Source organism: Furipterus horrens, unplaced genomic scaffold (assembly GCF_987537825.1).
Source record: "Furipterus horrens unplaced genomic scaffold, mFurHor1.1.pri manual_scaffold_5, whole genome shotgun sequence".
NCBI classification, from domain to species: Eukaryota; Metazoa; Chordata; class Mammalia; order Chiroptera; family Furipteridae; genus Furipterus; species Furipterus horrens.
The window spans coordinates 182,004,712-182,021,094 of record NW_028327175.1 but is presented as its reverse complement, the minus strand read 5'-3'; the positions used below and the strand labels follow the sequence as shown (position 1 = coordinate 182,021,094).

The 16,383-nt window shown below is 39.7% G+C and overlaps 1 protein-coding gene and 1 pseudogene across 11 annotated transcripts in view; both read right to left on the bottom strand.

The window, feature by feature from the left end:
- The window catches only part of GBF1 (golgi brefeldin A resistant guanine nucleotide exchange factor 1), a 130,991-nt gene that overhangs the window by 49,701 nt on the left and 64,907 nt on the right, over window positions 1–16,383 (bottom strand). The window lies entirely within an intron of this gene.
- On the bottom strand, window positions 1,151–2,037 carry LOC150010547 (tRNA-splicing ligase complex subunit RTRAF pseudogene; annotated as a pseudogene).

The following is a 16,383-nucleotide window of genomic DNA, read 5'->3' as shown; positions in this document are numbered from 1 at the left end:
CAAGGCAGCGGAGGTTTTTTGGAGTCAGAGTTTTCCTTCTCTGATGTGCCCTGACTGGAAGATCGAACCAGCGACACTTAGCTCGCAGGCTGACGCTCAATCCACTGAGCCAAACCAGCCAGGAACAAAGGTGATGGTGGTGGTAGTTTAATTAACTCTTTAAGGCTCCTTTAGATTTCTAAAACTTATTCTAAATGCTATGTACAGTTTGGGAATAAATACACATATACGCAGACAGTCTGCTACAAAGATAGCCTGGGGAGAAAGCAACCCAATTTGTCTAAACTCTTGACAGTGGATCCTCTTTTTTCAGATATCACCCAACAGTTCCCCAGATCTGTTTTCTTTTCTCAAACACATGCTTTATTTCTCAAGGTGCCTTTAGAGAGGGGAGGGAGATTATCTTTGATATTATGACCTTTTAAGAGTTAAAGCACTGCAATGGCTTAATCACTACAGCATCCAGGCACAAGGTGGGTCCTCCTAGGAGGAGTAGAAGATAATGGTACCAATCGCCTTATAAAAACAAATTATTTCTAACACTTGGTCCTTTAAAAACTCTTTAAAATGAAGTATCATTTTTCAGACTGATATATCTCCCTCAAATACCAACCCAATGTGCTTTTTATGAATTAAAAATATAAGACAGGCACTTAAAAGAAGCATACACATGAAAAAATTAGTTTGTTACATGATTTTTTCCAATATGATGCATGAATCTGATTGGAAGAGAAATGAGCTCCTCGCCTTTGGCATTCCCACTAGATAGCCAGTTTAGCTTGCTGGTAGGTGCAGCTGTCCACCATCCTTACAAGAAGAATCCTATTCCACTGCCCAGAACAAAAACCTTAATTTGTCTCAGACATCAGCAATAGCTACATAGATCATTAGCATACTTATTACACATAGATTATTTATTTCATCATCCCAAGTAACCCTGAGAAACAGTATTACTGTTTTCATTTTACAGATAAGGAAAGCAAAGCTTTAAAAGGTTAAGTGACTTGCCCAAGACTACACAATAAGTGGGACAGGTAGAAATTAAACCCAGGTCTGTTCTGGACTCCAAAGGCCATGCTCCTAAACACTGCATTATGTTCTTTTTTTTTTTTTTTCCACTTCCCCAAACTTTATTAAAGAAAAAGCAATGATGGTTAAATCTCTAAACACAGTCAATTTTCTGGGATTCTTCCCTTGAAAATGTGGGGTTTGATTTCACATACCAAGGCATACATGGTTCCCAAATGTACTAAGTAGGTGAGAGGCTGAAATCCTAAAATGTTCATCTTTCAACTTTCCCAGTCTGTGGTCTGTCTTTGGATCAGCAATAATTGCCTGAACAGCTACTATGGCTTCATCAATTTTTGTCTGTAGCTCTCTGAGCTCTTCTATATGTAGCAATCGCAGAATTTGAGCAGCTTCATTAAGAACTGCATCTCCTGTGTCAAAACCAAGGATATGCTTATCTAAAGCAACAGGCAATCCCTCTTTTGTTTGATTTGCTTTAGCAATTGCATCCTGTGTCAGACACTCCTGGACCAAAATGCGAATTGCCTTAAGCATTACCAGGTAATCATCATAAGGCTGTATTTGAAGAAGGTTAGCCAAAGCCATTACACCAGCCTTAAAATCAGGGTTATTTACATCCAAATTGATCAATGGCTCTGCATTTTTAGCTGGGTTGTCAGCATTTTTTGTATTATCAGATACTGAGTCCTTATATTTTTCAGCATTATCTCCATATTCAAGTCTAACAGCTAAACCAAGAAGCCAGTCAATTGCTTCTTGTCGATCTTGAATCTTGAAAGGACAGTTAACATCTGTGAGATACTTTTCAAAGAAATTGGGCCAGTCACTGCTGTGGATGTTTCTTAAATTACCTCTGTCTTCAGTCTTGTAGTGTATGATTTTCTGGTCTTCAAGCCAAACAATAAAGTTTCTAAATTCTGTTTCATCTTTGCAATTGAAGCCAGCAGGGTTGTGGTAGTCAAGGGCCGTCAGCTTGCGTCGGAACATGGTCCCAGTTTCTCGCTCTGGTCTCCCAGGCTTCAGCCGGGAGAGGAGAGGCTGCATTATGTTCTTAAATATTGTATCGTGCTATTGCTATAGGTTTAATACTAGATATATTAAATGCATGACATGGATGGCAAAAATAAAAATAAAACAAAAAGAAAGAAAACCTCAACTATTCTAGAATTGAAGTTTCTTCTGCACCATTCCTCCTCCTAACCAATGACTAAATACTGCTTTTGATTTAGTACTGCCATATAAATTAAGCATCAGGTTTTTCCACGTTCCCTTCTAACCCAAGAGGAAGATAAGAGGCCCCTTTAACAAGGCCAGCAGGGCTAAATGAGGCGCTCTGGGACTGGCCTCAAACATATCACAGAGTGACGGACAGACTGATCCATGTGTCTTACCGAGAGCACAAGCTTGATGCGTAACAATTCTAAACACTAGCTCTCTTCCTTCTAGAGGACATTGGCACACATTGAAAAGAGAGCAATTAGGTTGTAACATACAAGCAAACCAGAGCACCTGTGGTTCCTTACTCTGCTTTGCCATTTTCTGCATGTATTGTATAAGACCAAGCCCAAACTTAAGTAGGCAATTTGAAAGCCCGGGAGAAATTAAAAACTTCTGTTGTTATACTTTAAAACAGAACAATTCACTTTATTATACTTGGAGCACTTTTAAAATTTTTTTATTTATTTTTAGAGAGAGGGGAAGGGGCGGAGGGAGGGAGGGAGAAATAGAAACATCGATCGGTTGCCTCTCGCACACTCCCAACCAAGGACCTGGCCCTCATCCCAGGCATGTGCCCTGACTGGGAATCAAACCCGGCAACCTTTCGAATCACAGGACGATACCCAACTCACTGAGCCACACCAGCCAGGGCTAGAGCAACTTTTTCAATCCAAATTCCTCTCTCACAATCTAGTAAAAAAACTTTGTAACAGAACCCCTGGGCTGCTCCAATTGAAACAGAACCCACGGGCTGTTTAGTTAGGGGTCCGATTGCCCGCCGCCAGAATCATAACTCTGAATACCAGAGTTTGGTGAAAAGGAAAAGAATTGTTTATTTACACAAAGCCCTGCCTCCCCCTCCCAGACCTGGCCAGTCTTAGGAAAGTCAGAAACACCGTTTCCCTACTTCCTAGGCACAGTTCAGCTTTACCAGTAGCTGCCAATCACTCAGTTCTGATTGGGGAGGTCCATTCTGTGCTGTGGTGCCCTCCAGCTCTCAATGCAGGACGGCCTGGATTCTCAGCCTCCTTGCAAACTGCCTTCTTCCTGCAAACCGCATGGATCTCCTCTCCTTCTCCAAGCAGCCTGGCAAGAGCCTCTTCTTAAAGCCGCCTGGAGACCCCTGCTCCAAGCCAGATGGAGGGAGCCCGCAAGAGCCAGAGAGTGAGGGCGTGAGGGCCAGAGAGAGCCTGAGAGAGAGAGCGTCCTAGAGCCAGAGCCAGCCCCGCAAAAAAGGCCGCAGCTCCTTCTCTTCCTCCCTGCCTCCTCTCTCCCCCTGCGTCCTCTCACGCAGTGGGTGTTGCAAACAGTTCTGACCATTCACAGAACCCTACGTAGGCTCTGTCTGCTTCTTCCCTACCAGCCCACAGTCCAAGATCCCTCCCATCTTCCTCAGTCTTGGAAGTAAAGCGGATCTTTGCAACAATGTATCCAGCCACTAGCTCCAGGCATGCAAGGGCATCCTGAAAGCTGCTTCCTGCTGCCTATCTCCCAGCCGCAAACTCCGGGGTTTGTTCTTGGACTCCCCTGTTTCTGTAACAACTTCATTGTTCAACAACAACAAGAAGAGAGGATAATTCTAGTTTTATTATCAATTACCACCCTGTCAGATCTCCTCTAAGGGCCCTGAAGGAAAGTAAAAGGAAAGAAAAAAGAACTAAACACTGCCCTGGCTGGTGTTCCAGTTCGCCAGTTTGATTCTCAGTAACGGCACATGCCTGGGTTGTGGGCCCAGGTCCCCAGTTGGGGGCATGTGAGAGGCAACCAATAGCTGTTTCTCTCATACATTAACGCTCCTCTCCCTCTCTTTCTCCCTCCCTTCCTCTCTAAATAAATAAATAAACACATCCATGGGACAGAACCCAGGTTCAACCAACACCTGTTCCCCCAACACTATCTTTCTCCCTCTGTCTCCCATTTTATCCCAACAACACAATACAAAAGCTGCATTATTTTGCCCAGAATGTACCAGTTAGGTTTTTTATAGCCCCCATGCCTCCTTGTGATGGATGGCCACTTTACAATGAAATACTTTGTACTTAATTAGTTAACAAATAATGAGTACTCTATTACATGGCATTAAAGACAAACCCACATTCAGAAAGATCCAGAAAGAAATAAGAGTGGCTCTTGGAAAGAAAGGAGGAACCCAAGACACACAAAAACCTGTACACAAATGTTTATAGCAGCTCTATTCATAGTTGCCCCAAATTGGAGAAGCCAAATGTCCTTCAATCAGTGAATGGATAAACAGATTGTGGTACATACATGCAAATAAATACTACCTAGCAATATAAAGGGAATTATTGATCTATGCAATAGTTTAGACAAATCTCAAAGTCCTCATGCTGAATGAAAGAGACAAGTTTCAAAGGGCTGCATACTGTGATTTCATTTATATGACCTTCTCGATCAAACTATGGTGATGGAGAAAAGATGAGTGGTTGATGGAGGTTAGAATAGGGTGTGTGTGACTAACTACAGAAGGAGTTCTCTAGGGTGATGAAACTGTTCTATATCCTGATTGCTACAATGGTTATAGAGATCTATGCATGTGTTAAAATTCATAGAGTTGTATATTTTACTATATGATAATTTAAAAAAGAAATATTGGAAGAATATTAGCCCTGGCTCGTGTGGCTTAGTGGTGCCAGCCTTCGAACCAAAGGGTCACTGCTTCAATTCCCAGTCAGGGCACATGCCTGGGTTGTGAGCCAGGTCCCCAGTGGGCATGTATGAGAGGCAACCACACATCAATGTTTCTGTCCCTCTTTCCCTCTCTCTCTAAAAATAAATAAATATTTTTTAAAAAGAAAGAATATTAACCCTTTGAGTGCCAATGTCGCTGTGAGCGACACTGACAAATTTTCCCAAAAGTTCCAGCGTCCCTCCCAGCAACTCTTTTCAATGGCTATAAATGTAAATAACAATGGACTAATTCGTATTTTATGTTTTGTTCTCCTTTTTGTACCTCAGGTTACATATTGATATAACTTTTTCTCATGTTGATCCAAATTTTGAATTTTTACACTTGTTCAAATACTGACATTAATTGTTACAATTTTTACTTACAATTTAAACGGTCCTTTTAATTTCATTTATCTTTGCAATAATTGTTGAAACTCTATGCAGTGTGCATGATAAGAAACCTTTTGCTAATGGACATTTTCATTGTTTCATGGTATATAGCATTAGCATTTTGTTTATAAACTGTTTTTTACTGTTATCTATTGAGATATATGTCTCCAGTGTGAATACCGTTTGCGTTCATTTTTTTTTTGTATGTTATGAAGTTTTTTTTTCCAAAAGTTTATGCAATATTTGGCATACTTCTTGCTTGTTATCCATGCTGCTATGTGTTTTTGCAAATTATAATCATAGGTTTTATATTATGCTAAATATTATAAAAAGCCATACTGAAGGAAAGAATTTACTTTTTCTAAAATAATCGTTATCATAAATTTTAATGCAATAAATTTTTTGCTAAATTGCGTCAAAGAACACTGCTTACAAAAGAAGAATGTATTTACTATATGTCGTGAAAATTTGAGCAAATTATTATGAATAATAGTGTTTTTGTAGACGTTTTTCATAAACTGCATTTCTCAGCAAAATAGCCTGGCATTTCTCACACGAATTTTAGCAATTACGCATGGCACTCAAAGGGTTAATCTACAAATCTCAGCTTGTTCATACCAAGAATGGCATCTACATAATGCAGTCTAAAACCAGGCCCTGTCTTCCAAGACTGAGGTCTGAAGATAACCAGATTAGGTTTAAGGGAATGGCCACCTGTAATGTAGACCTGAATTCAGAATAAGGTAGACCTGAATTCAGAAACACACTTTTCTCTCAGGGGTTTGTGGAAAGGCTGGACTGGCATAGGGAGCCTATTTCTTCTCTCCTTGGGCTCTTCTAACTAATGTTAGAAAAGATTTGGAATTGGAACCTAGTCTTTTGAAATCTTCAGTAGTAGCAGCCATGTAAAGATAGATCACATTTCTATCAATTTCAACCCCACTGAGCACAGTTAGAGAAACTACTGCTTTGGTATATTAAGCTCTTCAGCTTTAGGAGTTCACAACCTAATCTTCAGTTTCTTTTCTTTTCTTTCTTTTTAAATTTTTTTGATTTTATCTATTTATTTTTACAGAGAGGGGAAAGGAAAGAGAAAGAGAGAGAGAAACATCAATGTGTGGTTGCCTCTCATGCACCCCCAGCTGGGGACCTAGCCTGCAAACCCAGTCATGTGCCCTGACTGGGAACCGAACCGGCGACCCTTGGTTCATAGGCCAGCACTCGATCCACTCAGCCACACCAGCCAGGGTGACCTTCAGTTTCTTGCTTTAACTGCTGGCCCATCAGAATTAGTTCCCCAAGGCCTAAGTAAGAGAGAGGCATTAAAATTATAGAGAAAGAATTTACCAAGGAAAAACTTATCTCCCATAATATTTGACACACAGGATACTAAATCCTACCTGGCTACAGCCCTTGGCGATATTAACATCACTAAGGGAAGTGCTGACTTCTACTACATACAGCTTCAAGGAGAAAGGGGGTAAGAAACAAAAGTGGTGAGGAGCTTTCATGTGGCACACAGACTAACTGCCCCATGTTCAAGAAGCATTTGGGCCACCAAAGGCCCCTCTCCTAGATAAAGATGTTCCTTTACCTGCTTCATATGTACCAAGTCAGAGTATATACACTATTATGTAGACATGTCCTGCAAAAGTCCCTAATCCAACCTCCATTAGATTGGGTATGAATTTTGCTGGCCAAGTTCCAGCCTCTCAGGGGGCTGGCATCAAATAGGGAGGCTGGAGTAGGGTTTCAAACACCTGTTTCAGCTTTTTAAGTGTCTGATTCAAGCCACTGTACTCTGGCAGCAGGGACCCTGATGATGTAGGTTCTTTTCCCCTGCTAAATCCTCAACTTTAAAGAGCCTAGACCCTAAGGGAAGGAAAAGATAGACTGTGAAGTACAGCCACTTTGAAGAGCTTTTTGTTTTAAAATTAAAGACACATCTACCCTATGACCAACAATTTCACTCTTAAGTATTTATCCAAGAGCAACTAAAACATATGTTCACAAAAAGACTTGTATAGAAAGGTTTATAGCAGCCTATTCATGACAGACGAAAACTGAAAACAATACAAATGTTTTTCAATAACAGAATGAGTAAATTCTCTTATGGTTTATCCATACAATTGAATACTACTCATTACATAAAACAAAAAGAAATAGTGATACATGCAACAACATGCATAAATTCCAAAAACATGCTAAGTGAAAAGAACTAGATACAAAATCCTGTATGATTCCATTTACATGAAATCCAAAAACAAAACAAATCTATCAAAATAGAATATAGAAAGTGGTAAGGGAGGAAAACTTTCTGGGGTGATAAAAATATCCTGTATCTTTTTTTAATGGTGCTTACATGGATTTACACAATTATCAACATTTATCAACTAAACACCTAAAGTCTGTGAATTTTATTGTGTTAATTAAACCTCAATTTAAAAAAGAGAGCTGGGGACTTGGGTTGAACCTCCCCTACTTGGCATTATTTGGAGAATTAAGTTATAGAACAGAAGAAACATTGCTTCCCAGCTCACCATTCTGGGAGCAGAGGCTCAACAGCCAGCGATCTGCCACCTCAGTGCCCCTTAGGCAACCTTTGGGGAAAGAAGAGATTTTTAGGTGGTGACTGATATCCTCTCAATGGAGCCCTGTTGCTCCCCAAAGGAGTGTCAGTGAAGTATCTTCAACAGTGTTCACTAACCCATTGCTAAAAGTATAAATCAGGGTTCCAGTTACGAAGAAGAAAGTTCATTTACAACAAAAGCTGGGCCCTCAGGACTTACAACTCAGATAAGTCTTTGAAAAATTAAATTATAACCGTAGTAACAGCCAAGTGAGTCAGAGCTCTAGTTCCGGAACTGCCACTACTTGGTCATGAGGCATTGCACAAGACATGAGACTTCTGAAAGTCACAGTTCTTTCTCTATAAAACGGACTAGATGACATCTATGTTTCATTTTAGCTCTACCACTGTATGATTTTGTAACTCTTGTAAGTTCATATGACCTCCAGGATCAGATGAAGAAGACAAGCCTTGTAGTCCTCCTCAGCACTGCTACTGAGACTCATGCTTTAGTTTAATGAGGACTCCCAGAGTGATGCTGCATAGCATGTGGAATGATTTCTTCCCTCTAACAAACTTACAGAGTTAGATTAAGAGAGAAAAGCAATAAATCTAAAATGTGAGCAGCTGCTTACATTGCAAACCCAAGGTGGCACAGGATGAAAGAAGAGTAGATAGCCTCAAAATCCAGTGGGAAGACGAGAAGAAAACAAATGTCTATCAAATATCTGTTATGTGCAGGTATGCATTGTATTAGGTACCTAGTACACATCACCTCACTTAATCTTCACAAGAATCCTATAAGACAAGTTTTTATCTTCACTAACAAATGAAAAATGGAGGTTCAAATAGGTCAACTAACTGCCCAAGACTATCCAATAGTAGACACAGGATTTGAACCCAGGTCCATCCAAGTCCAAAGTTATGCTTTTTCCACAACAGTTTGGCAGGAAATAAATTGGAGATCTTAAATCTCAAAAGCGTCCTGTGAAATCCTAGCACTGTCTCCTTGTAAGCAATTTGTTTCATATACATTGATAGCCTTTGGCACTACACAGAAGAAAGGGTTAAACCTACAGTTAGGAAGAGGAAATTCCCTGGAAAATTGAAACACATGCTGTGGCTCTGACAAAATTTCACACCCGTTCTGTTGAGCAACATTCATAGTGTGTGAGAAAAGATTCCTTTCCCCTCCAACACTCCCATCCTTTATGCATTCCATCACCTGCTGCCTTCCTTCAGACTAAGCTGAGGGGGAGGGCAGGAAGACTACATCTTTGCTTGGTGCATATTTAAGCCAGAGGTTAATTAACCTAGAGTAGGAATAAGTACTATGTGAAAAAAGAAAAAGAATTAACACTTTCTCAGTTCTACTTGGGACCTGCCTAGGAGGGAATGCTTTGACAAGCCATAATGAGGGAAGGGATTGGACTTCTGCTGGTGAGGAAGGGGAAGGTTTTCCTTTCTAGAGAGCAGGCAGAGTTCAGGAGAACAAGGCCAATTTACAATCACCCCTTGTCTGGTATTTCATGGTCAAGTGAACTCTGATTTCTGTCCAGGACAGAAAATTGGAATGTGGAAACATTAACTTTTTTGTAACCTCTGCTAGCCCCTTTCAACCAGATTCCTATTTATAACAATGAATATAGTGATTTGGTAACTAGAAGTTAACTGGATAAAAGACGCTTATGAGAACCTAAGAGTCTAGGGTAACTAGTTGTTATAAAAGAAGGGAGAAAAAGAAGAGGGTAAGGACAAAGGAACAAATGCCATTATGATAATTAACATCCAAAGATAGTCCCATAACAATGCCACCCCTGAGGTGGAGCTTATGTCTGCTCCTCTTGAATCTGGCCTGTGACTGACTGCTTTGACAGGTACAATGTGGACAAAGTAACAATCTGGGACTTCCATGCCCAGATTGTAGATCTGAACTGCCATGTACAAAGTCTAACCTACTTTATCGGGGGAAAGAGGTTATAAAGTAAAGCCCTGAAGACTCAGGTGTCACCTGGAAGGAAACTACATAGTCCAGACATCCAAGCCACAGCCATAGCTGACTGCAACCACAGGAGAAAACCCAAGTAAGACCTTTAGAAAACAGCCCAGCTGAACCCTAGTCAGCCAAGAATTGTGATATATATTAAGATGGTTATTGTTTTAAGGCACAAGGTTTTGGAGTGATTTGTTATGTAGCAAGAAGTGACTGAAAGGGGTGGCTTTTGTTGAAAATGAAGCTAGTATTTCTTTTGTCCTGGGCATATAACATACACCGTATTGTAGGAATACAGGAGAATCAACCCAGTTTCAGTTAAAATAAAAGAAATTTATAATGGAGGGAAATCCCATTCTACTAGCAATGGAAAATTTGAAATGCCTAAGAATAAATTTGAGAAATTTATGATACATAAATGGGGAAAAGAAAAACCAAAAAATTTTACTAGCATCACAAAAGAAGTATTAAATAAATGAAGAAGCCATAACATTTTCTGGATAGGGAGGCCAAATACATTATAAAGATGTGACTTCTCCCTGTATTAACTTATGTTTTTGACCCAAAATCCCAATGGGAATTAAAAAAACAAACAAAAAAACTTGAACGACTCTCTACTTCATGTAAAAGAATAACCAGATGAGGACAGCCAGAATATTTTTTTAAAACAACCAAGGACAGAAAGTTTGCAGTATCATTTAAAAATGTATTATAAAAACATAGTGAATATGTATACTACTAGCAAAAGAATAGACAGAATATGTAGTATATGATATATACAAGAATATTCAATAAATGGTCCTGTAACACATGATTAATTATTAGGGGTAAAGTTAAATTCCTATCTCATTTTTTTTGACAAAGTAAATTCTATTTGATTAAAGGAAGATACTAATTAATTCACTCAACAAATATTTATGAACTCCAACTTTGTGCCAGTCACTGGGCTAGATAATAGAAATATCCTGGTAAACAATGCAATGCAATCCCTGCCCTCATGGAGTTTCCTGTGTAGTGGAAGATAACATTAGGCAGGGGCTCACACAAGTATTATGAATAAGTGCAAGTGATAAAGAGTGTTCAAGGGTTAAATAGGGACTTCTTGTCAAGATGGCGGTGTAAGTAAACACGGCTCAACCTCCTCGCACAAACACAGCAAAAATTACAACTAGACTACAAAACAACTATCACCCAGAATCGTCAGAAAATCGAGCTGTATGGAAGTCCAACAACCAAGAAATCAAAGAAACCACACCCACCCAACGAATAGGAGGGACAAGTAGAACAGGCAGTCCCACACCCACGTGTGGTAGATAAAAATCAGGAGGAACACCCAAGAGTGGGGGATCCCAACACCACACCAGACTACCCAGCCCAGGGTTCCAGTGCCAGAAGGATAAGTCCCTATAACTTCTAGCTGTAAAAACAAGTGGGGGTTGGGGCAGCAGAAGAAACTGTGGGATTCTCAGGCACTCCTCTTAAAGGGCCCACAACAGTCTTAGGACTTACACAGACTTGCTCCCAGCTGGAAGGGCACCAGTAGCATAAGGGAAGAAACTGAAGAGTCTGACATCAGAGCAAGTACCCAGGGACAGTTTCCTCCTGGACAAAACTCCAGAGGCCAGGCAGAGGCCATTGTTACTTTTCTGAGCCCTCTCCCACATAGAGCCACAGAGTGGAAACACCATATCTGAGGCTCCATCAACCTGGTTTACATGGGTTGCCCTGCCCTGGCGATTAACTACATAGGTGATTAACTACATAAAGCTCTGCCCTATCCACCTTACAGGTGCGCTTTTCTACAACAGGTTGCAATACTAAGAAAGGAAGTCAAAGCAGCTCTACCTAATACATAGAAACAAACACAGGGAGGCTGCCAAATTGAGAAGACTAAGAATTATGGTCCAAATGAAAAACCAGAACAAAACTCCAGAAAAAGAACTAAACAAAATAAAGATAAGCAACCTACAGAAGCAGAATTCAAAACACTGGTTATTAGGATGCACAAGGAACTCAATGGGTACTTCAACAGTATTTAAAAAAGACCCAGGCAGAAATGAAGGTTATACTAAGTGAAATAAAGAAAATGTTACAGGGAATCAACAGTGGATTGGATGAAGCTGAGGATCAAATCAATGATTTGAAACATAAGGAAGAAAAAGCATTCAATCAGAACTACAAGAAGAAAAAGGAATCCAAAAAAAAAAGAAAAGAAAATGAGGCGAGATTAAGGAGCCTCTGGGACAACAGCAAATGTATTAACATTTGAATCATAGGTGTGCCAGAAGGAGAAAGAGCAAGAAATTGAAAAATTATTTGAAAACATAATGAAAGAAAACTTCTCTACTTTGGTGAAAGAAATTGACATACAAGTCCAGGAAGCACAGGGAGTACCAAACAAGGTGGACCCAAAGAGGACCACACCAAACACACTATAATTAAAATGCCAAAAGTTAAAGATAAAGAGACTTCTGATCAAGATGGAGGCATAGGTAAACACACTTCGCCTCCTCACACAACCACAGAAAGAATTATAGCTAGACCTCAAAACAAATAACACCCAAAACCGTCAGAAAACTGAGCTGTATGGAAGTCCCACACTGAGGATTTAAAGAAGCCATGTTCTTCCAGATGGGTAGGAGGGGCGGAGACCTGGAGACAGGTGGCGAGGCTTGGAAAGGGATAGGTGGTCCCACATTCACATGTGGTGGGTAAAAATTAGGAGGAAAACCTTGGGAGCAAATGATCCCAGCCCCAGGCCAGACCGCACAGTCCAGGGTTTCAGCACTAGGAAGATAAATTCCCATAACATCTGGCTGTAAAAAACAGTGGGGTGGGGCTGCTGGAAGAAACTGCCAGATTATCAGAAGACTCTGCTTAACAGACCTTCACAGACTAAGAATGTATGTAAACTCAATCCCTCTGGGATTCAGCACCAGGGCAACATCTGAAAGAGCACCAGTAACATAGAGGGAGTAAGTGAAGTGACTAGAAACAGGGCAAATGCCATGCAAACCTCAGGAAGCCAGGCAGCAACACTGTGTTCTCTCCTAGCCCTCCACCCACACAGAGCCACCAAGTGGTGAAGTACACTGCTCTGCCCTGGCGATTACCTAAGGCTCTGCCCCACACAATTTATACAGGTGCCTTTTCTACAATAGGTCATGCGACTAAGACAGGGAATAAAAGGAGTTGTACCTAATACATAGAAACAAACATAGGGAGGCTGCCAAATTGAGGAGAAAAAGAAATATGGCCCAAATGAAATAACAGAACAAAGCCCCAGAAAAAGAATTAAATGAACAGAGGTAACCAACCTATCAAATGCAGAGTTCAAAACACTGGTAATCAGGAGGCTTAAAGAACTCACTGAGTGTGGCATCAACATAAAAATACCCAAGAACAAATGAAAATTACACTAAGAGAAATCAAGAAAAACCAACAGTGGAGGGGATGAAGCCGGGATTCAAACCAATGATTTGGAATATAAGGAAGAAATAAGCATTGAACCAGAACAGCAAGAAGAAAACATGAGGATAGTATAAGGAGCCTCTGGGACATCTCCAGAAGTGCCAACATCTGAATCATAGGAATGCCAGAAGAGAAAAGGAAGACCAAAAAATTGAAACTTATTTGAAAAAATAATGAAGGAGCCCTGGCTAGTATGGCTCAGTGGACAGAGTGCTAGCCTGTGAACCCAAAGGTTGCTGGTTTGATTCCCAGTCAGGGCACATGCTTGGGTTGTGGGCCAAGTCCCCAGCTAGGGTTGTGCGAGAAGCAACCAATCTATATATCTCTCACACATTGATATTTCTCTCCTTCTCTTTCTCCCTTCCTTCCTTTCTCTCTAAAAATAAATAAATAAAATCTTAAGAAAACAAAAACAAAGAAATAAAAGAAAATGAAAGAAAGTTTCCCTAATTTTGTGAAGGAAATAGACATACAAGTCCAGGAAGCACAGAGAGTCCCCAAGAAGTTGGACCCAAAGAGGACCACACCAAGATACATCATAATTAAAATGCCAAAGGTCAAAGATAAAGAGAAAAATTTTAAAAGCAGCAAGAAAAAAGCAGAGAGTTACCTAAAATATATATTTTTAAAAAGATGAAGAAGAATCTTAAAAGCTGCAAGAGAAAAGAAGCGAGTTCTCTACAATGGGATTGCTGGAGGGAAGGAGGATACTGGGCAGGTGGGTCAAAGGGGGAAAAACTGGGACAACTGTAATAGGATAATCAATAAAATATACTTAAAAAACAAAATAACAGTCATGGGGATGTAAAGTACAGCATAAGGAATATAGTCAATAATACTGTTATAATTATGTATGGTGTCTGATGAGTACTAGATTTATTGGGGTGGTGACTTTGTAAGTACATAGGTGTCTAATCACTGGGTTGTACACCTGAAATGAATATAATATTGTATGTCAACTATAGTTGAAAATAAATATTATTACAAAAAATCATAAAAACTTGGCTCTTATAAGATCACTGAAATAATATTGGCTTTTCTGGATTTAAATCCCTCCTGTGGAACTGGCCCTATGCTAGACTTTAAAAGACACGAAGATGAATAACGCAGAGTCCTTGCTTACAAACTACAGATTATATTAGCTTGTATGACTATGGTCAAACTTCATATTTTCTGGATCTTAATTTATTAATTTTTCTTTCTATCTATCTCAGTGATTTTCAACTGGTGTGCTGCAATAATTTTTAAAACATGCAATACCTGAATATTTATTAAGGGGCACTGACCTCTTTTCCCATGGATTGTCAAATTAAAAAATGACAACAGTCAAGACAACAACAGCCATCGGGCGTGAATGAATCACAATTATACCTTTTTTTAAAAAAATCAGATTGGCAAGAATATAATATACTTTTTTGGTGTACCACAGAATTTTAGTAATTAGTTTATGTGTGCCATGAGAATGAAAAAGGTTGAAAATTGCTGACCTAAAAGGAAACTGGAAATGTCTATACAGCTCTGAAATTAATAATTATGATTTACAGTTGTTAGGCATGCTAAGTGTTTCTACTTATTAACTGGAACACAGTTTTAAATCTGTAGCTCACATAGGATCTAAATGATGGTTCTGTTTCTAATACTTATTGAACAGTCACTGATACTGGGATGAGATAAGAGTATGAGGAAAGAGGAAGAGGACGACTGAAATTACCAAGAAAATATAAGCAGGCCATGTCCTTACCTAAACTATACTCAATCAAAACCCAGAGAGGTAGAGCCTCTCAAGAGTATGATCTAAACATAATGTAACTGTCCTTCCTCATTTGAACCTGAATTGGAATGCCACTCTGAAATAAAGTGGGAAAAAAAGGAATGACAAAGAAAACTGAGGAGTACAAGCAATAAAGTGGATTACCAATGCCTACCTTACAGTAAAAGTAGGAAGCACTATTGCCACCATGATATGTCAAGATCCTTATTCCGGGTTAGTTCGTGGCCATTGGTTCAGTGTACAAAAAAAAGGTCTCTGCTGTGAAGGTAGTAACAAAACCAAGATCTTCCCAAGAACCCAGGACTAGCTTTCCCACTACTCACTTTCTCAATCTCAGCAAAGAACCATCCTTGATTTCTTTGTGCCAGAATTAATCTCTTCCTTCTCGGTACTTCTAGAGTGCTTTTGCTTTAGTATAGCATATTCTGGTTTATGGAATAACTAACTGTAGTCTGTCAGCTCCTGGAAGGCAGAGAGGGACAAAGTTTCTTTGGTATTGTGTTAATAATGTCTAGTTGAGGACCATGAACATAGTATTATTCAACCAATACTTTGGAATTAGTTAAAAAAAGGTCACAGGAAAGTACTAAAGAAATCCATACCCCAATTTTCCTATCAAAGATTTCTTCTCATTTCCAGGAAAAAGTCATAAAATGTAATGTTTACAGGGAATAGAGCAGCACCCAAACAGAAGTTTCCCCCATATGCGACCACTAGCTGTTGGCCAAGAGTGAAAATTTACAGAAGTAACATCTCTGAGAACAGGCTGCCAATGGTGACGGAAAGCAGTCTAAACTTGGAGGTGGCTGTATTGGGAGGGGAGATGGAGGAGACGCCATTTTGTACTCTTTGGGGAAAATGTTAATGAGAGGTTTTACAAATGTCATATTTGCCTGATTAAGCAAAGCCAGCTAGGTAGATGTTTTTCATATTAATGTCATGTCTGCTAAAAGAGCAAAGAGGGAGAGAAAAAGGAGGTTTGAGAAAGGAAAATGATAAACCTTAATTATTTACAAAAGAAATTACGCTTCTGCTAGCTTGGGCAAGTATATCAAAGAAGAGAACTGTTGTCTGGCAGGCTTGGCTGCTCTACCCTCTTGCCCCTTTCAAAAAGCAAAATTTAAGCCCTGAAGCCAGGAAAGGAGGTAGACCAGTGTGCCCAGTGTCCTGCCTCAGGTATCTACTGAGTAAGAACTCAAAAGAATCTAAGCAACTTTAGTCATAGAGGAAGTTCTATTTCAATAGTTATTTTAA